The sequence below is a fragment of the Pseudorca crassidens genome, chromosome 5 (genome assembly GCF_039906515.1).
Source record: "Pseudorca crassidens isolate mPseCra1 chromosome 5, mPseCra1.hap1, whole genome shotgun sequence".
Taxonomy (NCBI): domain Eukaryota; kingdom Metazoa; phylum Chordata; class Mammalia; order Artiodactyla; family Delphinidae; genus Pseudorca; species Pseudorca crassidens.
In genome coordinates, this window is record NC_090300.1 from 56,900,206 (window position 1) to 56,924,826 (window position 24,621).

At 35.2% G+C, this 24,621-nt stretch overlaps 1 protein-coding gene and 1 pseudogene across 8 annotated transcripts in view; both read left to right on the forward strand.

Annotated features, from left to right (window-relative positions):
• Positions 1-24,621, forward strand: part of NLGN1 (neuroligin 1) — an 889,492-nt gene that overhangs the window by 424,701 nt on the left and 440,170 nt on the right. The gene's annotated exons all lie outside the window — the stretch shown is intronic.
• LOC137224921 (mesoderm-specific transcript homolog protein pseudogene) lies at positions 9,631-11,859 on the forward strand (annotated as a pseudogene).

Consider the following 24,621-nt stretch of genomic DNA (forward strand, 5'->3'; position numbering starts at 1 on the left):
AGATTTTGTTCAACCAACTGCACATTTATGACTTTATTTTGAAAGTTAACTTTTAGCCTTTACATTATGGTTTGTTCAATTACTGATTCAGGTTATCACACTTACCAAGTGAAAATTTTCTTAGTAATTTTGTATACCTTGAGAAGTTAAGTTCTTTTTTAGTATGATAAATAACTTTTGCCAACCCTAGTCTTAAAGTCATTCCACTAGAATGTATGTTTAATATGAACTGGGGATTTGTCTGCCTGATTCAATGCTGGATTCCCAGCCCTAAATCCCTGCCTGTCACAAAGAGCCTTTCAAGAAATCTTTGTTGAATGAATGAATGATTCATTGCTGCTTTTCTATAGAACTTGTTTTAAAAAAAAGTAGATAATGATGTTGGTGGAGTTTCAGAATATTTCCAAGAACTTCTGAATTGCTTAGAGAGAGAATAAAAAAATTGGGACTTACGATTGCTGAGGCAATGGATTCTATACTCATAGAGTGAAATTGTCTCTATGTTTGGAATCCTGAGAGTGCGAATAAAAATATGATGTGCAAGCAGTCGAGGTTGACTGATGCTTCACATGAAAAGTCTTACTGACATTGAGCTATAGTTTTCTTCTGCATATATTCATCCAGTTCAAGATGTTAGAGTGTATGAATTATTTTTATTCAGGAAATAGGTTTTCTTGGTTTAATTTAATATTATCAAGAACGAAAGTTTGAAGAGAAAATTAGACCCTCACACTACTGTTTCTTTAACTCCTTGAATTAGATAACTACTTTTTCTTTAGAGATTAGGATACAAGCCAGTAATTTATTTCACCTTTGGTTAATGTGAGTAAAAGAAAACAATCCACCAACCTTTTCTTAAATCATTGAACTTAAATCATGTAACACAATAGCTATCGCCCTGTCATTTTTAAATTTTTTTTAGTTTCAAGTGAAACTTGGATTTAGAGTGTTTACCTATTATATAAAATTGTCGTGTTTTTTTTTTTCTTTTTTTTTGCTGTGTGGGGGCCTCTCACTGTTGTGGCCTCTCCCGTTGCGGAGCACAGGCTCCGGAAGCTCAGGCTCAGTGGCCATGGCTCACAAGCCCAGCCGCTCCGCGGCACGTGGGATCTTCCCGGATCGGGGCATGAACCCGCGTCCCCTGCATCGGCAGGCGGACTCTCAAGCACTGCGCCACCAGGGAAGCCCGAAATTGTCGTATTTTTAAACAGTGAGTTTTTACCCAGTGTTGAGCTAGGTCAAGTCATCAGCATGATGAGACCCTGAAGACCCTCTGAGGGGCTCTAAAAACTAATGTGTGCTTTTTTTTTTTTATTGTGGTAAGATGATTTAACATGAGATCTACCCTCTTAACAAATGTTTCAGGCTATGCGGATAATGCTTAAATCATCCAAACAAGTGTGGCAGTCAGAGAGGAAATGTGTTATTACGGATGTACCTAATAGCCCTGTTATTGTTGTTCCCTCTTAACTGATAAAGCAAATGAGGCACAGAAAAATACAACTTGAAATAGTTACACTGCTAGTAAGTGGTTTCTGTGGACACTGGAACCCAGAGACAACCTGAGGCAGAGATTCCAGCCTAACTACTGTGCTGTTTTACAAATGAAAACCTGGGTAAGGGTATATTTTATACTTAATTTGACAGACAAATTAAGGTTAGAAATTTAGTGATGGTTTTTGAGGTAAAAAGATATGCTTGGACTGTGATTAACAAAATAACAGAGATAATAAGTATGTATATAATGGTGGGAGACTATAAAGAGGATATCACATACCTACACAGCAAGGAGGGTTGCACTATAAATGTGAGCATGAAAAGAAAGAGGATTTGTTGTTGTTGTTTGTGAGAGACATTGTAGGACACCTCATGAATGGATGCAGGAAGGAGGAGTCAAAGGTGAAACTGTGGGGCTTCCCTGGTGGCGCAGTGGTTGAGAGTCCGCCTGCCGATGCAGGGGACGCGGGTTCGTGCCTGGTCCGGGAGGATCCCACGTGCCGCGGAGCGGCTGGGCCCGTGAGCCATGGCCGCTGAGCCTGCGCGTCCGGAGTCTGTGCTCCGCAACGGGAGAGGCCACAGCAGTGAGAGGCCCGCGTACCGCAAAAAAAAAAAAAAAGGTGAAACTATGTTTTTGATATTCCCTACCCAGTTTTTAATACTCTCACAACCTGACTTCAACTTACCTGTACAACTTCATTTCTTCCAGCATCTCTGTGAATATTATAGCTGTCAGCCCACTCTAAGAATTACAACACACAGATCATTTTGCACTGTGAGCATAGACGCTACTAGCTTTATAATAATTATTCCTACTTTTTTTCTCACTGTCTAAGCAAATCTAAAGTTTTTGGAAAAATTTAAACACTCTACCAAATTAACTGTCTTCATATTTGTTCCACATGTATATATCCCAAATCAAATACCAGTCAAATGTGGTAAAATTGTTTGTTGTATTATTGTAAATGGATCATTATTTTCAGTGTATACATTTTCCCAAATATAGATCATCTGGTATGACTTCATCCCACCCCTCTTAAATGAGAGTATATTTATCCGTTAAGGCAGCTTTAGAAAAATTTTGAGTCTAGCACCTAAAGTAGATGAAATTGGAGAATTGTCTTGGCATTCACAAACTACATGGGATAAGAGAAAGTTGTTCGGGGGATGGAGGATGAGTTCAGTCTTTTACATGTTTGCTGATTTAAGTTTGTAGTGAGATAGCAAGGTGGAGATGCCCAATGAGCAATAGCAAACACTGATCAGTAGGTCTGGAGGGACCTGTTGTTGGAGATGGACGTTTGGATGGTATCCATAGAGGGCATAGGTGAAGTCTTGGGTGCAAATGAAATGACTAAAGGAGAAATATTGGATGGCAAAATGTGTTGAAGGTAGAAACCTTGGGTAATTTCTACATAGAAGAAATCACAACGAAGAAGATGGATCAGCATAAGTAAGAAAAAACACAGAAGTGAAAGGAGATCCAAAGGATGAAGTATGATGAAAAGGAATGGTTAGTTCTCCAAGAAGGCAATGGAGAAATGCTGGTGACTTTGGTGGTCATGCGTGACATTGGGGAACATTGTTTTTATAGAATGATAGGGCCAGAATTCAAATGGCAAATGGTTAAGGAACCTGTGTTTAGCTGGGGTTGAGGTGGCAGTGAGGTAGCCCTTTTAGATTGCTCTATCAAGAACTCTGGTAATGAAGGAAAGTAAGACAGAGGGAGTGTTATGAGGGGAAAGTAGAGTGGAGGGAAGTGCTGTATTTATTTTGTTTTCATATATTGATGGAGTGTGTGAGTTTGGTTGCATGTGGGTAGGTATGTTTGGAAGGGTGGTCCTAAGGAAAATTAAATGTGAAAACATTTCTAAGGAAAAATTAAATATGCAAACAAAAGCTGTGGAGAATAATACTTTGTTAAGGGGATGCAAATTTGATGCAATAAGTTCTTGAAACACGAGGGAGGGGCTGAGGTATTAACTTTTCTGTAAATTTAACAGCAGAGTAAGAAAAGTTTTCAATTTGTTTCATCTGCTTCTACATTTAAATTTCTTGAGTTAGGCTGTAAATATTGGAAGGAAGGAACAGTGAATAATAATGTTTTTCATTGTTTCATTATAGACATTAACAGAGTAAGCATAGTTCTAAACTTATTTGGCATGATTATTCAACATTTGCACTCATTTGACAACTTTTATTGAGTGTCTAGTTTGGTTTACACACTATACCAGAAAAGACAAAAACAACACAGAGTTGCTGCCAAGTTCAAGGAGTTCACAGTTCAGTAGTTTAAAATGACCAACCGTTATAAAGCAAAGAAGATTATGACATAAGAATAAAGACATTATCTTACGATCTGTGGAAATTCTTTGAACTGGCAAAATGCCATGCATTTAAGATGGTATCTCTAGGGAGGAAAAGGGTTTGGGGAAAAAGCCACTGGATTATGTGAAAAGGAGTTTCTCGGTGATCTTAAAAGATAGTGATTTCCATAAAGGTAGCTCACTCTTCATTTTGTTAATTCCATACTCCCACCATCCTGCTGATGTTAGTTGAACAAATTCTAATATATTAACAGACTTATCATTATTTATGGTAGAACAAATATAATTTTGAAGTAGTCATGTAAAATGAGTCTGTGCCTTAATGGGCAAACCCTGCAATTTTATTACAGTATCAATACATAATAGGGCGTGCTTTATTGGGCCTTCACTATATGGCTGGTGTGCTGTGAGTTGTAAGGCCAAATCCTATCCACTTTCTACTGTAGAACATCTAGGCTAATGATCTTCTATAAACAAAAGCAAAGAAACAAAATAAACCAGAACACATACACACACACACACACACACACACACACACAGACACACACAGACACACAGACACACACACACCCTGGAATTATAATGAGAAATTTATATTGTTAAAAATCTACTCTTTTCAGATATTTCTTTAGGATTCAGTAATATTCATGATAGATAGATAGATAGATAGGGATATAGGAATTAATCCAGGAGCAACTTAATAGGGAAAAAAGAATGTTAAAAGTGAAAGGGATTTAAATAGTATCTAGTCCAACTCTTTCTTTATAGGTTAAAAATTGAGGTGAGGTATTAGAAGAAAACATAGGGCTGAATCTAGTTCTCTTTACTCTCATTTTAAATTTTAATTTAAAATGTTTTGATATCATAGTATTTAACACTTTGTCCTATAACCATTTGTTTAGTCATCTATTTATCACTCACCACTGGGATGGTAATTTTCTTGATAGGCAAGAGCTATACTTTGCTAGTTTGTGTCCCAGGTACAAGTACAGCTCCTAGAACATAAAAGATATTTTAAAATATTAGTTTGAAAATATTAGTAGGAACGAATGAATGAGCCATCTTATCTAAGATGCATATTTATAAATCCTCCACTCAGGACTCCATCCAGTGTTACTGAATGAAGCCTCATTGAACAGAAAAACCTGCCCACACTCTGTTAGATCCTCTGGCTTACTAGGGTACACTCTCAGCAGATAACAGGAGACCCAGGGCTCAGTGCTTTCGTATAAGGTAAACTGGCCCTGGTATTTCAGGGACATTTCTAAGCAATTTAGAATGGAAGTTAGAAACAGATCTGGAGATTACCTGGAGTGTCTGGGATGAGAGAAGATGGGAGGAGGATAGGATGGACCCAAGCTGGGGAAATCCTCATTCAGATCCCACCAAAATTGCAAGTTTCTTAATCCTCTGGATGCTACAACCATGACTCTTGACCTGGAAAGATGGGGAATCTGATTTCACTGTGTGCCATCCCCTCCCATTTCCACAAATGAATTGAACCAGAGAGAATCCTGCTGGGGAGAGAATGATGATATTTTACTGAGGAGGAAATTAAGACATGGGAAGATTAACTCATTTGCTCAAGGGTAAGATGAATTACGTTTGCTCACAGTATTACACCTAACTGATACTCCCCTTCCACGTCTTAGTATCACTGGACTCAAACCGATATCACTCACCTTAAGGATGGTAATTTTCTTGATGGTCATGAGCTATGCCATCTGTGAGTCTGAGTTACTAAATTAAATGGAAGCTTTTCTTTTAATATCCATGTGAATGGTGGACAGACATTGCCCTTATGTCTAAATGAATCAAGAACCACTCTAATACATATCTCCCAGAAGCATTAATAGTCTAAAAAAATTTTAGAACCTTCCTTTGTAGTCAACATTTGTTTCTTTCCTACTGCTCCATGAGTGCACAAGAAAGGAAAATGTTAAACTGCCTCTGATGCTTAATAATATTCCAAAGTAGTTGTCTTAAAAAGTATATTAAAGGTGACTCTCTTACATGTCTTCCTTTACCTGATTAAATGTTTAAAGAACAACTGTTTGAAATGATGAACTTGCAAAAGACAGTTAAATATGTTCTTGTTTAAAAAAAAAAAACACTGCAATGAGAAGATTGTTTAAAACGTATCTTGGGATTGCATTCTGAGATGACAACTGATGAATAGCTTTGTTTTGCTCTTTTTTTGCCAGAAAGCTTTTTATACATTACTTAGATCTCTCAATGCATTTTTCTCACATCTCAAAGATGGTATGGTTTTTATATTACTTACAAAATGCAAATCAAACACAAAGGGAAAACAGACATTTTGATCAAGTCCTCAATTCTTCAAATAAATGTTTCTAACAATGACTGTTACCAGCTATATTAGAAATGTTAGCTTTAAAGACAGTGGTTTATTCTGAAGAGAAGTTTTTAAAAAGCTATATTATTGTATTACTTTAGGCACTCCTAAAAAGTGTATTCATTATAAAATTATTTTCTAAGTATGTAGAGAAAAAGATAAAACTTCTTTATATTATGAAATTCATTCACTTTCACCTTTTCCTACCTGTATTTCTCTAAAATACAGCCTTGGCTGCATGGGAACATTTTTATAAATAATAATAAAGTGAACCATACTAATTATTCCCCTTAAGAATAATTATTTTCATTCAACCAATAATATAATAGGAGAAAAGCTTACATTCACTGCTATGTACTTGTATAAGTCAAGAAACATTTATTGAAGATTTGAAACAGGTTAGGTGATTATAGTGTCAAAGAGATGAATAAAAGTTATTCAGTAAACAAAAACTTTCTGTTCTCAAGAAGCTTACCGTCTAATGAAAGGAGTAAGTAACAAACAAGTATATTAAATTTCCCTCTACTGAACGTTTACTCTATGCCAGACATCTTGTTAATGGCAGGGCATGATTTTTCAAGCCCTATTACCTGGACTCAGATAAAAATTCGCCAATTACTAGCTGTGAGACCTTGAGCATGTTACTTAACCCCTTTTTCCTTTTCTGTAAAATAGTGATAATTGTAATACCTGATGTTGTTATGATAGTTTAATAAACTGATAAGTGTAAAAATCCTGGAAGAGTGCTTGGCACACAGTAAGCATGAAGTCAATATTAGCTATTAGTAACTTGAATCCTCATTCCACATTTATGAGGTAGGTGTTGTAATCTCTGACAGACAGAGAACCTTAGAGACATCAAGTCTTCCCAAAGTTGTACCCTAGAGAGGACAGAGCCATGAGTTAGTCCCGTGTCAGCTCACCAGACTCCCAATTCCACTGGTCTTCACAATGGTTTTCAAATTAATTTTAACGATTAGAAACCTTCAAGTCATGTATCTCACAGGGTAGTAACAGTATAAAGCTATATATTTTATTTCTATTGCAAATGTCATCTTTGTGAATGCTAAAATATCTTACTCTTTCACTGCTTTTAGCATTAAAATATAGAAATGTATACATTTCTACATATATTTGTATGTATAAATATATGTATATATTTTATATAAATATATATATAAAATGCCATTTTCCTCTGAACTGCTAAGAAAAGGAAGATGTGAAATAAGCAATAGCTCTTCTAGAATATTGACCTGCATTTATTGAAGTATACACAGTCACCTTCCAATTTGGAATACTTTGTTGATTTTCTCAGCTAATTTTTCTTCTATTTTTAATAGATATTTCATTTAATTTTTATGTGAATTGTTTTACCTCCTATTGGGTTTTAATGAGATGTGAAGTATTTTATTTTCCAGCTGTTATAGAATTAAATAGTATCTATTGACATTAAAAATTAGCTATAATTACCTGCAATAGATGTATTTTTAAACCACCCATAAAGAACAGAAAAGCTGTTTTCTAGGCATAAAGAAAGTGTGTTGGGGAAGGGTGGGTGAGTGGCAAGTTGCACATGAGATGAGAAACCAGTTGAAGGGTTCACAACCTCCTAAAAATGCAGGAGGGACATAGGATATTTCTAATCATTTTATGTACAGCTTATCAGCAACTCTTCCTGGACTACAGATGATTTTTTTGAAATACTATATAAGCTTTACAGTAAGTAACGTATAATTAAAAGATCATTTTTTTCCATGGGGGGAAGGGTTATATTTTTTCCTTCAACTTGATATTGTTTTGTTTGAATTACTCTATATGTGGTTCCAGATAAATATGTGCTTAATTTTAGTTCACATTGATTAGTCACTTTTCTAAGGCTCTACTGAGCTTTATAGACATTAAGGGAAAAAAGGACAAATTCGATCTCTAGTTGACTCCATGTGTTGTCACTCAGCCATCTAAAATACCATAAGACCAATTAGGCAAAGCAAGAGACTGCAGAGTGCAGTGGCTCCTTCATCTGAATATGTCTGACAACCTACAAACATTAGAAGGGTTCACGTTACTAGAAGCTTGTTTGAAAATTCATACTGTTTTGGACTTCACTGGTGGCACAGTGGTTAAGAATCCGCCTGCCAATGCAAGGGACACGGGTTCGAACCCTGGTCCAGGAGGGTCCTGCATGCTGCGGAGCAGCTAAGCCTGTGCGCCACAACGGTTGAGCCTGCTCTCTAGAGCCCGCCAGCCACAACTACTGAGCCCGCGTGCCACAACTACTGAAACCCTCACGCCTAGAGCCCGTGCTCCTCAACAGGAAAAGCCACCGCAATGAGAAGCCCGCGCACCACAACAAAGAGTAGCCCCCACTCGCCACAACTAGAGAAAGCCTGCGTGCAACAACGAAGACCCACCGCAGCCAAAAATAAAATAAATAAATAACCAAACAAATTTTTAAAAAAAGAAAAAAGAAAATTCATACTATTTTATTAATACAAAACCTGTGGTGTGCAAAATGTTAAGTACTTCTTAGGATTCGTAATTCAGCATGAATTAGGTATGAATTCCATGCTGTCTTAAAATACTGCTTTAAGCCAATGCTAATTACTTGTCCTTAGTCAAGCACTTTAGGGCAGTGTTGGGAACATGGGAAGCAAACTGTGTGATACAGTAAAAAGGGTACTGATTAGGAAATTGTCCCTGCTTTGGCGTTAGCCTCTAATGTGGATTTTGGTAACTCATCTCAACTACCTGAGGCTCCCTCTTCATGTATAGTATTATGACAGATGATTAAACCAGATGATTTCTATGTTCCTCTACTGTGATGCAATTCTCAGATCCCATGACTATGGAAAATTTTCCATTCAATAAATAGATGTGTTCATAGTTCATTGATATAACCAAGTACATTTGAGCTCAAATGTAAGAGTCATATATACTAAAATGAAATATATTTACCTAAGCATAATGTTTTCTCTATATTAATGTATTTGTTTTAATTACACACACACACACACACACACACACACACACACATTTCTTCATATAAGTGTAATACTTCCCGCAGAAAACTCAAGTAATACAGAAAAAAATATAATGAAGGGTGTAAAAAGCCCTAAAGTCTTACTGCTCATAGACAGCCAGTAAAAATAGTTTTGTGAACAACTTTCCAAACATTAATGCTTGCATTAATGCATTAATCCTTACATACTAAGGTAATGTAAAATTTTATATAAACTGCATTTTATACATATAAATCTGTATATGTATGTATTTATATATTTTTCTATTTAGCAATATAGCCAGACATCTCTCAATGATAATGACCATACTTATTAAAGATGACATGCAATAACATATAATAATTACACAAGGTGATCCTCTTAGGTCCCCGGGGGGCAAGTTCTCATCTTAAGAATCACCGTGTTAATGCGCAACCGGGTCCCCAAACATGGAGTCTTGTAGCCCAGGTCTTACCTGAATCAGGATGAGGGAGTGGTGGGTCCAGGTGGGGCTGTTGGCTGTGCCCCTGCTTGCAGCCTATCTGCACATCCCGCCCCCCCAGCTTTCCCCTGCTCTTCACTCATGGAAGTCATCAGGCAAATTTTTTACCTACAAGGGACTGCGTATCTTCTACCAAGACTCTGTGGGTGTGGTTGGAAGTCCAGAGATAGTTGTGCTTTTACACGGCTTTCCAACATCCAGCTATGACTGGTACAAGATTTGGGAAGGTCTGACCCTCAGGTTTCATCGAGTGATTGCCCTCGATTTCCTAGGCTTTGGCTTCAGTGACAAACGGAGACCACATCACTATTCCATATTCGAGCAGGCCAGCATTGTGGAAGCTCTTTTGCGGCATCTGGGGCTCCAGAACCGTAGGATCAACCTGTTGTCTCACGACTATGGGGATATCGTTGCTCAGGAGCTGCTCTATAGGTTCAAGCAGAATCGATCTGGTCGGCTTACCATCAAGAGTCTCTGTCTGTCGAATGGAGGTATATTTCCTGAGACTCACCGTCCTCTCCTTCTCCAAAAGCTTCTCAAAGATGGAGGCATGCTGTCACCCATCCTCACGCGACTGATGAACTTCTTCGTATTCTCTCGAGGTCTCACCCCGGTCTTTGGGCCATACACCCGACCCTCTGAGAGTGAACTGTGGGACATGTGGGCAGGGATACGCAACAATGACGGGAACTTGGTTATTGACAGTCTCTTGCAGTACATCAATCAAAGGAAGAAGTTTAGAAGACGCTGGGTGGGAGCTCTTGCCTCTGTATCTATTCCCATTCATTTTATCTATGGGCCACTGGATCCAGTGAATCCCTATCCAGAGTTTTTGGAGCTGTACAGGAAAACGCTGCCGCGGTCCACAGTGTCGATTCTGGATGACCACATTAGCCACTATCCACAGCTAGAGGATCCCATGGGCTTCCTGAATGCATATATGGGCTTCATCTACTCCTTCTGAGCTGGAAAGAGTAGCTTCCCTGTATTATTACCTCCCCTATTCCCTTATCTGTTGTGTATTCCACTTAGCAAGAAACGCCCAAAAGAGGTCCTGGCCACCAAACACTATTCTCTCACAAAAGTCCACCTGACTCACACTGGTGAACAGCATATAGTAAAAAGCCAGCAGAAGCTCTAAGGGTGACCTTCTAATAGTCCACCTCCCATTCCTTTGACATCTGATCAAGTGTGTGGACTTGCCTTTGTGTTATTAGGAAATTCTGATGGGCACTACTACTCACTGATGCAGAAGGACAGACAGACAGACATTCTTTTGCATAAAAGTCTTTGAAACACTTCTATGGACTTTTCTGAAATATTTAGAAATGCTAATTTCTGGCCCTGGTTGGAATTATCTAAAGGTGCCACCTTCACCTCGCCTTGAATGGCTTTAATTCTCTAAGTGGCACAGCTTCAAGTGAGAATGAGTCTCCCTTGTCATAACTTTGGATTTAGTTTCATTAGCTGCTTCTAACTGTAGTCATTTTGTTAGACTTTGGTTTCAATAACACAGTATTCTAAGTATACTTTAAGACTATGATTTACCTACACGTATTATGTATGTATTTTATAAGGACACTAAACCAGCAGACAGTTACTCTAGCAGAGTAGTTTAACCTTATTAAACATGTTTCATTTCTGAGTAAATTGAAGTAAAGCCAAGCTATTTAAAGAATTTCCTAAAATCACAGAACATTAAGGACAGTAGTCTCTGTGCCAGAGATTTACTGTTATTTGCTGTTAGAACTGGTCTCTCCAGCTAATAACAGTCGGACTCGTCATACCTCAGTGCTTAGAAGCATGTCCCTCCTGAGCCAGAGTGGAGAGGAGGGGATCGTTGTACAGTCCAAGTTACCAGGCTGAATATATACTGATTGCTTAACTTCTCGTTGGTTGTCCCAGAGAGGGTTCCTCATGTAGCTCAGCAATTCCTGTACTTTACAGACGGGAAAGTTCTAGAAACTTTAAGAACAAAGTCTGAAAGTTCTATGAGCAAATGGTGCTGAATACTTTTTTTTTTAAGCCACAGTTTCATTGTCTTAGTTAAAACAGGATTATTAAGTGGTGATTTTAAATTCTTTTTTTTTTATTAGCAACTTCAAGTATAACAACTGGAATAAGTGTTTATTTTCTATTAATAAAAATGAATTTTGACAAAAAAAAAAAAAAAAAGAATCACCGTGTTATAATTTCTGGGTTATGCTTAGATTTTCCTCACCAAATGATTAGAAACATGTTTATTCTTACTTTCTTCTAGTACTTCCTTTGTGGGAATTTAAAAAATATATTTAATTCTTGACTCTGTCTGGAATTTAGTATAAAGAATGAGGTAAAGACACACATCCCTGTTTGATGGCCATTTCTCTACTCTTTTGGTTGAAACAAATATTTTCCTTACTAACTTTAAATAATTTTGTGAAGTACACATTAAGAATTTTATATTTACTTGGGTCTATTTCTAGACTCTCTTTACTCTTCTATTTGTCTTTTAATCTTTTATGTTGCTTATATCATGGCATTTTTACTTAGCTTTATAATATGGTTTAATATTTGATGGGTCAAGATCACTTCACACACATTCATTACTTTTTTGTTCATTATTTTCCTATGTTCACAAATTTATTTTCTGACAAATTTTAGAACATTTCATCTCAAATTTAACTTCCTGAAATTCATTATAGGGTTGTAATTATTCTGTAGTGAATATATAAATTAATTTAATGAAGATAATCGCTTTTTACAATGTCAAGTCATTCATTTTCAAGAATAAGGTCTCTTCTATTTTCAGGTCTCTGATGTTTATTTCAATAGACACATATATCTAGGCCATATAAGTTTGTGATTATATGTATTCCTTGATTTTTCAGGGTTTTGTAAAGGTACATTTGAGACAAGTTTTTTAAACTGTATTTTACAAATGATTACTGTTCTGAAGTGATTCCTAAACATCCAGCTTAAAGAATGATTTTTATACTTTCTAATAAGTTTTCTAATAACTTAAACTTTCCAACAACCAAGATATTTGAAAATATTAATAATGTTATCTCCAGCTTTCCATACACATTAACTGAATGAGGACTAGATCCAGGTTTGGTTGCTAACAATATTATCCCCTTCATTAACAATGCCAGGCACCTGGAAGATGCTCAATAAATAACTGTGAGTGTGTTAAAGATTTTTATCTCGTGGTTCTAGCTTAGGATTTAAATAAGAGAAGGAGCAACCTTCATTTTGCCTAATTTCAAGAATGCTTCAAGAATTCTACCATTAAACCAGACTTGGTCTTTTGATCAGAGTCACAACATACTCATGTTAAAATGTTAAAGAACTACTCATCCATTTCTTATACGCTAAGAGTCTTATTAAAATAGACTTAAAATTTTTATCAAATGCCGTTTGATATCATTTGGCACTTTTTCCTTTCACCTATCAATATGGTAAATTAGAGTGTTTCCAGTTTATACGGGGCCTAAAACGTATACAATTTAAAGGACTCTCTTTAAGAAAGGAATACAGAATTATGAATGCCTAGTTGAGTCTGCAAGTGAATAATTGTTTAGGATGGAAAAAGAAAAGCTGCCATGGAAGAGTTCCCTAGGAATAAAAGGTACTGAATCTAAAGCTTTATCAAATTCATGTTGTCGTGAATTATAGAGAATTTCTAATATTTAACTAACCTTGTGTTTCTGAGCTGAACCCTATTTGGTCATGACATAATTCATTAAATATCTTGTTTACTTCTATTTGTTATTAATATATTTGTAGGGGTATTTTTGCATTAAGATTCATGTAAAATTGTGAATCAGTGACGTTTATTTTGTAAAAACAAATGAGAAACATCCTTTCCTTTCCTTTCTCTGTAGATTTTATATTCCAGTGGAGCTTAATGCTCTTGTTTAAATTATAAGTCTTTTATATTCTTGAAATTATCAATAACAACTTGATGAGTTGTTTTTAATCTCATCAAGCTGATACTGATAGAGCATAAATGCAAAGATGTTTCCAGTTAGTCTCAAGTGAGTTTATTTGTGATCTTCCAATCTTCCTATATTATTGCTATTTTAATATAATTGCTGATCAGAAATTTAGGAGAAATACACTGAATCTTCCACACCTTTATACCCATATCTTGTTCACCTTGCATACTGTTCTATCTTTAAGACACAGCCACAATCACATGTAACCTGCTTCATTAGTCAACTCCTTAGATGTCTTCCCAGATATTAACTGTAGGTTGTCAGCATGGTGGTGCTGCCACAGAAAGAATAGCAACAAATGATACCTTTCCTTACTAAGGTTGGCAGGTAGTCAATTATTTGTGAGATGGAGAAATACTTCTCTCTCTTAATGTTCCTATTGCTGATGCTTTTGGGGCTTAAAGAATTAAGTTTAAGTATGAACTAATAAAATAGTTTCAGCACATCTGAAAAATCAGGAAACAGTATGAACTGAATTTTATACAACGTTGGTTACATTTTTAAATAATATCCTTAATAACTTTTTCTCCTAAACTCAGTCCCTTTTACAGAGGAAGTACTTTTGTAAGTAAAGCGGTAGATCCAACATTAAATCCAATCTAAAATAAGTATAACAAATACACTACAGAGCGTCCCAAAAGTCTAACACCGAGAAAATTGCATATTTACACTGCAGCATGCTCGGTGGCTGAATTTCACAAATGGATTGAATTATACACTAACACATCAACTATTTCTTGTATGTGTCTACTAAGTGCATTTTGACTGAGTCTTTGTACTGAATACATGTCTTTTAAAAAAATTTTATTTTTATTTGGACCATTTTTAAAGTCTTTATTGAATCTGTTACAATATTGCTTCTGTTTTATGTTTTTGTTTTTTGGCCCCGAGGCATGTGGGATCTTAGCTCCCTGGCCAGGGATCGAACCCACACCCCCTCTTTTGATAAACTGATACAATCTTTAAAACTTGCATTACTTAACAAAGACAGATTGTGTTTAAGCTTCATGTTTTCTGCAGATTTTTCCTGTGCCTTAAGAAATTTCACGATTTTAAACATCAAAATAAATCAACCCAATAGTGTGTTAGGAACTCAGGGTCAGCAATAATGGTGATAGTATCTTTTCTGAGTTTTAATTAAAATTATTGTGATAATCATTTTACAAGTTAGTTACCAAAATGAATATACTTTTGATGGTGATGTACCTTGTTTTATATAATTGATATATTACACCCCAAATATTTTTATTCATTATATGTAAAAATACTATATCTTTAATGTATTTATAAATGCTATTTGTAAACACTGATCAAACACTTCAGAAATGTGAAAAAACAAAGTAGGTAACTTTTTACCATTTACCAAATGTCCAGGTTCTCATTTTATCACTTTTATGCTGTAGAATTTTGTTAGTTTTTTTTAATTTTTAAGCAAAATGCACCTTTAATATAGGGAAAAAAACCTTTTTTTCCCAAATAATTCAAATATCCATTTTCCTTTGCAAAGTACACCAGTATAGATTTTTTTAAAATGTTAGCTACTTGGGAACTCATTTTAATTAAAGTAATCAAATTATATTTGTACCTAAATTAAATGTCCCATAACCACTCATTTTTTTTCTTTTATAAATTTATTTATTTTTGGCTGCATTGGGTCTTCGTTGCTGCACACTGGCTTTCTCTAGTTGCAGCAAACAGGGGCTGCTCTTTGTTGCGGTGCATGGGCTTCTCATTGTGGTGGCTTCTCTTGCTGTGGAGCACGGGTTCTAGATGCCTGGGCTTCAGTAGTTGCGGCACACGGGCTCAGTAGTTGTGGCTCGCAGGCTCTAGAACGCAGGCTCAGTCGTTGTGGTGCACGGGCTTAGTTGTTCCACAGCATGTGGGATCTTCCTGGGCCAGGGGTCGAACTCATGTCCCCTGCATTGGCAGGCGGATTCTTAAACACTGTGCCACCAGGGAAGTCCCCCCATAACCACTCCTCAATTTCAATATACAAAAAGGGAAACAGTGCAAGAATGCCAACTGAAGGCTTCACTTCTTTTTGGGTTTGCCCAGGAAGACCCTTTCCTTTGAAGCATATATGGAAATAATTATTATAAAGAAAGAAGGGTAGGTTATGTGAGTATGAAATTGTGCTAACTTTCTGTGTGTATATAATATTCACTCATATCATAACCAGGACTAACTTTTTATCTACAGGATAACGAATAACTCCTTTAGCTCTTTTCAAATCAATATTTATTCATTCTTTTATTATAGTAATGACAGCCCAAGAAGAAAGTTACATGATAAATTCAAAATTATTGACTGATAAAAAAATATGGAAGTACAGCAGATGGATTGCCATTAAAATTGATATTCATTGGGAAAAACATGGTGGAGGAATTGATAACTGGGGCTTGAAAGACATATAGCCCTGAAACAGAGGGAGACATGTAGAAAGGTGTCACTACTGTTTTGCCAAGATGAGGTTTGGCAAGATTGTTACCTTCCTACTTATACCTAGTTGCTAGAAAAGTCGAACCAAAAAAGCTCAGATCTTTGCCAGGCTGGTTTGCTTGTTTGAGTATACTACAAGATCAAAAATTAGAAGAGACTAAACATTTTGTTCAAAATCATGAAGAATTATTTTTTGGTAGAGCAAAGTGTATCAATCCTGTCTTATAAATATTAATGCACTATATCACATTTTTCACTATTAGAAGGAAGGAGTAAAAAGGAAATGTGACATAGTCTGTCACTTTAGATGCTTTAACAAACAGTATTTGCCAAAATGTGGATGAATTTTTTTAGGATCGTTACATTAACAATTGATGATAGTGTTCATAAAAGTGGTGATACAAAAAACTTGTATTTTAAAATTAGTCCTGTTTGTGCACCAAGTTACTGACTAAAGTCGACTCTTTGGAAGAATAATTATAATACAATTAATATGAAAACATTTTCTTTGCTCAAGTTGTTTCCTCTGGATGTTTGCATGTTGTCATTCAAGTGTGTATGTCTAAATAAAATTGTCACTTAAAATATACATGAAAGGGCTTCCCTGGTGGCGCAGTGGTTGAGAGTCCGCCTGCCGATGCAGGGGACACGGGTTCATGCCCCGGTCCGGGAGGATTCCACATGCAGTGGAGCGGCTGGGCCCGTGAGCCATGGCCGCTGAGCCTGCGCGTCTGGAGCCTGTGCTCCACAACAGGAGAGGCCACAACAGTGAGAGACCCGCGTACCGAAAAAAAAAAAAAAAATTCATGAAAATATTTAAAATTTTTCGAAGTAACTGCACTTTAAACATTGTTTAATAAATGTCTATTTTGGTAGGTTAACTAGAAGCTACTAATAACAAAATAGTCTTGATTTTTTTAAGTTGAGATGTACTTGGCAAAGGAGTTTTCTGCACTAAGCCTACATATTTGAAACATTAATTTTAGATGTGTCTATGGCAACATAATGCATTCTTGTAGTCTTCCAAGATGTGCCACACTTTGTAATCTTTCCTAAGAGTCACACACCAAGAGGCCTGCCATATGTAAAGTAAAGGATGACCATGACTGTTCAAAGAGAGTTGCCAATACTAACACTTTCTAACAAACTTCTATTACTCAACATACATGGCTTGAATGTCAAGAAATACTGTAACTAATTTTAACATGAAATTCTAGATAATTCTGAGTATTGCCCATCATCCCCAGTAGAGACAAGGCAACATTACAATTCAACTCTATAAATAAATATGCCAAATCTTTTATAATTTATATTATTATGGTGGCCACACTGAAGGTTGGGGACCATACACTGCCACAGCACTATCATCCTCTAAAAAAACATTTAATTTCACATTTCCTCATCATATCGGTTACTTTGTGATGAAATAGTAATGCTGTTCAGAATCTTCTCTCTCCCTGAATTTTCATTGCCAGGTCTTATTTTTCCCACCAACAGCAAAGAGAAGGAAAGATACTAGTTCTCTTCTGTTATTCAGCTGTGTCCAATATCAGGATCTTAAGGCATTCTTCTCGGGGTATTTTGTCAAGTGTACAGCCTCCTATTCTGGTGTGGATAGAATAAAAAAGAGGCTTTCCTAATGTTGCAGAGACTTCACTTCTAAGGAGTGTAGTTGCAACACGTTTATGCTGCTGCCATAGTAGTAATAGTAACATTGCCAAACATGAGTAGCATTTTTGTAGCTCTTTCACTACACATTATCTGCTTGCTCATGCTATCTCATTTACTCCTTAAAACCACCTGTATTTTGGAGGTGTTAATCCTGTTTTCCAACTGAGCATAACTGAATTTTAAAGAGTGTTTAAAAACTTTGTCTAAGTCACATAGTTGAAATGGGAATATAAGACAGATCTCTCTCAGGTGAAAACTGTCTGAATACAGATACAAAACTTGATATTTAGTAATTGTATTTGCCAGAGGTTGAAAAAAGAAAGTAGCACTTATATTTCTGTCACAGAAAACTTCCCTTGTAGCCAGGAGCTATTGTCCAGCAAAAGTGGCAGCGATATTATACACCATAGGTGTGACAGTTCGGTCCAAATTAGATTCAAAACCAGCTCTGCAAAAACAGAGAGGCTGATGATCCTTCCTGGAATCTATTTGCATGAATGCGTATGCATGGAGACTGTTCCACAGGGAATCGGAAGAAAATGAGAGTTGGTTTGTAAATGGAAGACCAGGGAGTAGTAGAAGACTAGAGTGTTGGGCAAATGGCAAGAGGTCCAAAATATCACTGGAAAGCCAGAGGTTGACGGACGCAATTTCATAACAGGTTTTGTGAGACTCAGTATAGAATGAACTTTAGAGCTCATATTCACAGGGAAGTACAAATTGCACAGAGTCACCATTCTACCACACAGAACCCAACATTACTCTGGCTTTGGGGACACTGGGAACTTGGAAATATAGAAAACGTTCTTTTGGCATTTTCCCAGGGCATTAATTAAAAAAAAAAAAAAAAACAGAAAAAACTGAAGAAACAAGATCTTTCATGTGGCTCATGTTTTTATTTAAGACTCACTCTTGAGCACAAGAAGAAGTTCATGTAAGAATTACTGGCTAACATTCTAGAAACATGTAAGAATAACTGCCAAAGGCTTTGAAGTGGATGGAGCTTGAGTGGAAATGCCGTAAGTCAAGCAGACTGAAGCCGAGAGCCACGGTAATTTGGGTTGATCCAAATTTTTCTGTTGATCCAACTTGAACCCACTGGCTGCTGATGCCCGGCACACTCGTGATCAAAATCCTAAAAAACTACTTGATGTCTCCTGTATACTCTAAACATCCCCAGTATCATGATTTGAAACACACAGTCTTCTCAACCTAAGACTCCCTCCCATATCAGTCTTGGAGATTTTATCATTTATTTTTCAAAACCCAAGTTAACTTCCAATTTTCTTAACTAACCTGAATGATTTTCCTCCTCTCTCACCTCCCAGTCCTACGAAGTGGACACGAAATAAATACTTTGCGAATTGTCAATATCGAACAAGCTTTGAAAATTGACCTACAAGTACAAAAAAAAAAAATTGCGAAAAATCATGTTACCACCTTGGAAGGAGAAAAGAGGGATAAAATTCTTAAAGACTGCGGCCTCTGAAATAGATTCCATTTATTGGGCTCTATTGGGTATCTTCAGGATATTACTTTTTTTTATTTTCCTGCCCAAGAATTCCAGGATCCCCTTATTCCCTCTCTCAAGCATATTTTTTAAAAATTAAATCAATAATGACCAAGTGCTAATAACAGAAACAATAGTTTTTAAAAAACTGTTTAAATCTCAGTATTGCCCTCGGTACAAAAACATTTCTCTTTGTATTTTTTATATATATATATACATACACACACACACACACGTATGTGTATATATATATACACACATACATATATATCTTACTATTTCAATGACTTCATTGAATACACACATACACGTGTGTGTGTATATATATATATACACACACACATACATATATATCTTACTATTTCAATGACTTCATTTTGCAGTTACCTCTTTGTTATCATCTCCACTTGCATAGTGAGCCTGGAAAGAGATTTCCAGCCTTTTCTTTTCCATTTTGAAATCTCAGAGGACAACATTGTGCTGGATTTAAAAGAAGCATGAGTGAAGAAAAATGAGGTCCATCAGACTTCTCTGCTTTAGACTGAGTCATATATTTGCCCTATATCCATACACCAGGCAAAATAGAAGGATAGAATGATTTGTCATTTCCTGTTCTGGGATGTTTAATTTCAGCCACCTTTTTCAAGGTTTGGAAAAACAGTTACCTTCTGTTTTAAAGTTATAATCTAGTAATCAAACCCATGTATGGCCTGGGTAAAATGTTAAGATTTGATATATTTCAGAGAGCACTGCCATTTGGATAGGTTTCCAATTTCTGAACTCTCTTATTTATCCCAGTTGTTGATTAAAATGGGTCATGATTTCTATCATTAGTTATCTCATTGTAAACATACAACTTTAATATCGAAAGGAGTCAGCATAGATGGTTCCCATGATAATTCCTAACTCATACATTATTTGATTTCATTTCATTTGGAATGTCAGTTTTAAACCTGTAAGTACTGAGCCCAAATGAAATTTTTATATGAAACTCCTTATTCATCATTAGGAATAAATTGCATGTATAGTTCATACAGGTAGCTTTGGATTTTTCATTACTACAATGTCCCTGCAAAATACTCATTCTAGGTCTGAAAATGATTCTCAGATCACTTATACACGTCTTCACAACCATAGAAGCCACACTAGTAATGTCAGTAGTTAATTGAAATCATGGATCATGTCTTAGTTTGAAAATGCCTCTCTAGCTTTTGTATACAGTAAAAACTTCTAAGGTTTTGGATTGGAGAAAATCATAGTATAATTTCAAATTGTTTCTCTACTTAATAAAAATATGTATATTTAATATTCTGTTTCTGTATGGCTTAATTTCACTTTGTTGTTGTTGTCTCACTTTGCACAGCAATGAAGCCTGAAATACTTCAGGGAAAGAAAAAATAAAAAGAAAGAAAGAAAAGAAATGAAATCTTCCCAATTCAAGGGATTTGGTATTTTATCTAGTTTGACAGTAAATAAAAGTACTTTGAGCATCTTTCTAATAACTAATACTATGAAAACGATATCACACTCTCAAAGAGCTTACAGTATTGTTATACTTAAAAAAAATCAGCAACACAACACTGTCTTCCTGTTAGTACTCTTGCACTCTAAAAATGTATGCCTTTGGGCCTCTTTTTTTTCCTGCCTCTCAGGCATATGTAACTGTGACCTAGCAAAATTATTTTGGCTTGTTTTTTAGTCTATTGCTTTGTACCAATAACAGGCCACACCCAGTATATTCAGAGAGACCACCATGCAGGTAGGAGTCTTGGAAAATATTTTTAAGGGCTGTTATTTTAGTCCTTAGGAGACAATACTCTCATGTGATATGAATGAGAGAGATAACAGTTAAAGAGACATTTGATAATATTTTTTGACTCCATTGATACAGTAAATAAAATCAGTTAATTAAAATACTTTTCCCCCCATTGAAAAGCTGAATTTTCTTCTCTAGGCCTCAGTTTCTTATCTGTCTATTTAGGGGCTTGAACTAAATAATGTATAGATGGGTTCTCTTATTTTACATATTTGAAATTCTTAGATGTTATACAGGGCATGTACACTAAACATTGTCCATTTCATCCAAATTTAAAATTTTTTGGCATCAAGTTGTTCACACTATTCTCATGGTATTTCTAAATCTCAAGGGTATCAGTAGTTATATCACTCCTACTCCTTTTTAGTCTTAATTTTTTAAAGTTTGTGCTCCTTTGTTACTTTCTTAATCAATCCTACCAGAGTTTTGTTTATTTTATACATCTTTCAAAGAGCCAATTTTTGGTATTATTAACCCTCACTGTTTTGTTTCTTTATTTTCCATATTAGTAGTTATTTATTTTGTTTATTTTATCTTCCTTTTTATTGTTTGTGTTTTACTTTGTTATAGTTTATAGTTTTTATTAGAACGCTTAGTTTATTAACCCTAGTTTACTTTTTATTTAACATTAGTAAATATTTTATTAATTATTTGACATTAACATTTAGATGTATCTCAGATACTTTATAGGTAATATTTGACTGTTGTTCTGTTCCACGTATTTAGAAATTTCCACTATGGTATCTTCTTTGACCCAATGCATTATTTATATGCATTTTTTTTGTTTTTGAATTTCTGAGAATTGTTGGCTACTTTTAAATTTCTAATTATATTGATTTTTCTGACTGCAGTTTGTAGCCTATCAGTTACTTTATGTCTGTTCAGATGTTCCTCTGTGGCCCATTGTTGTTATAAAAATATTATCTATTTCATTCCAGAGATTCAAAAATGTTTTCTAAAATTAATAAATCAAGGTATATATGTGTGTGTATATATATATATATATATATATATATATATTATAGCAGGAGGAAGGATGAGTGTCATCAACAGATTAGTTAAAATACATTTAAAAGAGTAAATAACCTACCCTTGTGAACAATGTGATCAGGTTGATTCCTTAAAGATTCCAAAAGGCAAGGACATTTATATCCAAACTTCTGTTTTCTTATAAAGAGAAATACTGTCTAAAGAGATGAAATGTATATGATTTTAATTCTTTTTTTAATATCTTTATTGGAGTATAATTGCTTTACAATGGTTTGTTAGTTTCTGCTTTATAACAAAGTGAATCAGTTATACATATACATATATCCCCGTATCTCTTCCCTCTTGCGTCTCCCTCCCTCCCACCCTCCCTATCCCACCCCTCTAGGTGGTCACAAAACACCAAGCTGATCTCCCTGTGCTATGCTGCAGCTTCCCACTAGTTATCTGTTTTACATTTGGTAGTGTATATATGTCAATGCTACTCTCTCACTTAATTCTTCATAACATTGTTCTTAAAGAAGAATCTTCCACAGTGTCTGTCTGCCTGCCCTGCTTCAGTAAGAGGGCACATTCAAGGACAGGCCTATGGGATAGAGGCTTATAAGACTGTCACAGAAATGCATGCCAGTTGCCTATACTAGTCAGCATAAACATAAATGGACATCCAAAGAGTATTAGACATCTTCTTTGAGTTACAATATAGGTTTGTATATCCTTCTATAGTTCAATATAGTACATGATTTATACTCTTAATGCCATTTATCTGTTTTTAGGTTTTCTTAATTAGCCTAATGTAAAGTCAGGGAAGACTTCATTATATCTCAAAATTTAAAGTGCATGTTTTAAACCTTGAAAACATAAAAATAATAATTATAAAATAACACATATTAGATGGTGGTAAAGGTACGGTTTTGAAAGAACAGTGACTACTTCCTCTTATCTTTATACTGTGAAGTCTATAGATGATGCATGGTTTTGGCAAATCAAGAGAAAAAAGTAAAGGTCTATAAATCTTAAAGTCCTTATGGCAACCACTAGAAATTTTTTGAAAATAGTGATAAAATAAAAGAAATAACAAAATCCAGAGTTGGGAGATGGAGAGGAAGAGAGGGATAGTGTTTTGTCTCCTAAATTTCTTATTTTTTGTATTGGTGAGTTAATAGATATTGTTATGAGTTGGTAATTCCAGTAATTGGCATGTATGTGTTTATGTAATTGTAAATACACAACTATAATATTTAACAAATAACAGTAAAAGTTAAAATGACTGCCAACAAAACAATTAAAAATAAAACTTTGGGTAGTGCAGATGGACTGAAGTTTATGTATATATGTGTGTGTGTGTGTTTCTGAACTTTTAGTTTTATACCTCTCTGTGTGGTTGAAAATATTTAATTATGAGTCTGACATAATAATTTATTTATCATCCTATATTCAGGCAAAGAATACTGTTAAGATAAATGTTTCACTACATCTGTATTTACTGATACAGAAAGAGGACTACAATATATTTATAAGTAAATAAAAACATAATACATATAATGGTGTGTATTACATATTCTGATTGTTTAAGAATGATAAAGATACATATATGTTTCTATTAATCAATTCATGGAAAGTATCAGGAAAGAAACACACCAAACTAATAACAGTGACTATTTGGACAGTGCTTTATCTTGTATTCCGTTGTATTATTTAAATAAATGTTTCACTATAATAATGCATTGATTATATAGTACAATTTTAAGCATAAAAGAGATTCTAGGTAAGTTAGTTGGCAGGATATCTAACTTAACCTAGTTTACTTTGTGCTTCCAGTGTTCAGGTTTTCAACTCTGTACGTATAGGAACTCTCTGTGCCTTGGTCACGGCTCAGCAGCCAGACCAGGTCAGTCACAAAACCACAACAGCAACTCTTTAAATATTTCTGGAATGAATTCATAAATTTAAGCAAATTTCTTAATATAATATGTGACATATATTAATAGAAGGTATGCAATAGATGAAAGCTTTTGTTTTGTTAAATAACCTATATGAACTAGTAAGAACGAACAGCTTTCAGTAATTAAAATTAAAAATCATTCAGATAACAATGTGAGTGATGGCTGGTGGAAAACTTTATTTTTTCTATTATTTTCCTCTCTGTAGTTTTTAGATGATCTATTTGTACACACATTTCATTTTTAAAATAAAAAAGCTATTAAAAAGTTAACTCCAGATTGTTTTGGCTCAAGATTACAAACAGAACATTCTCACTTGTGCCTTTTTATTTCTGTCAGTGGCATATACCTGCCTTTCTTCGCAGTTTATGTTTAATCCAGATTTCTCCAAAATGGATAATACAATTCCTAAAGCTTCTTCATTATCATCCTTCATACCAGCAAATCTTTGCTTACTTTTAGGTTTTAGAATTCTGATAAGCAGTGATGCTTCTTTCTCGTAAGTTCTACCTACAATAAAATCCTGTTGAGTACAAGAGTATGTAATGGCATTTACTTCCTCAGTTAATTTCATTGTGAATGTGCTAGAACTTG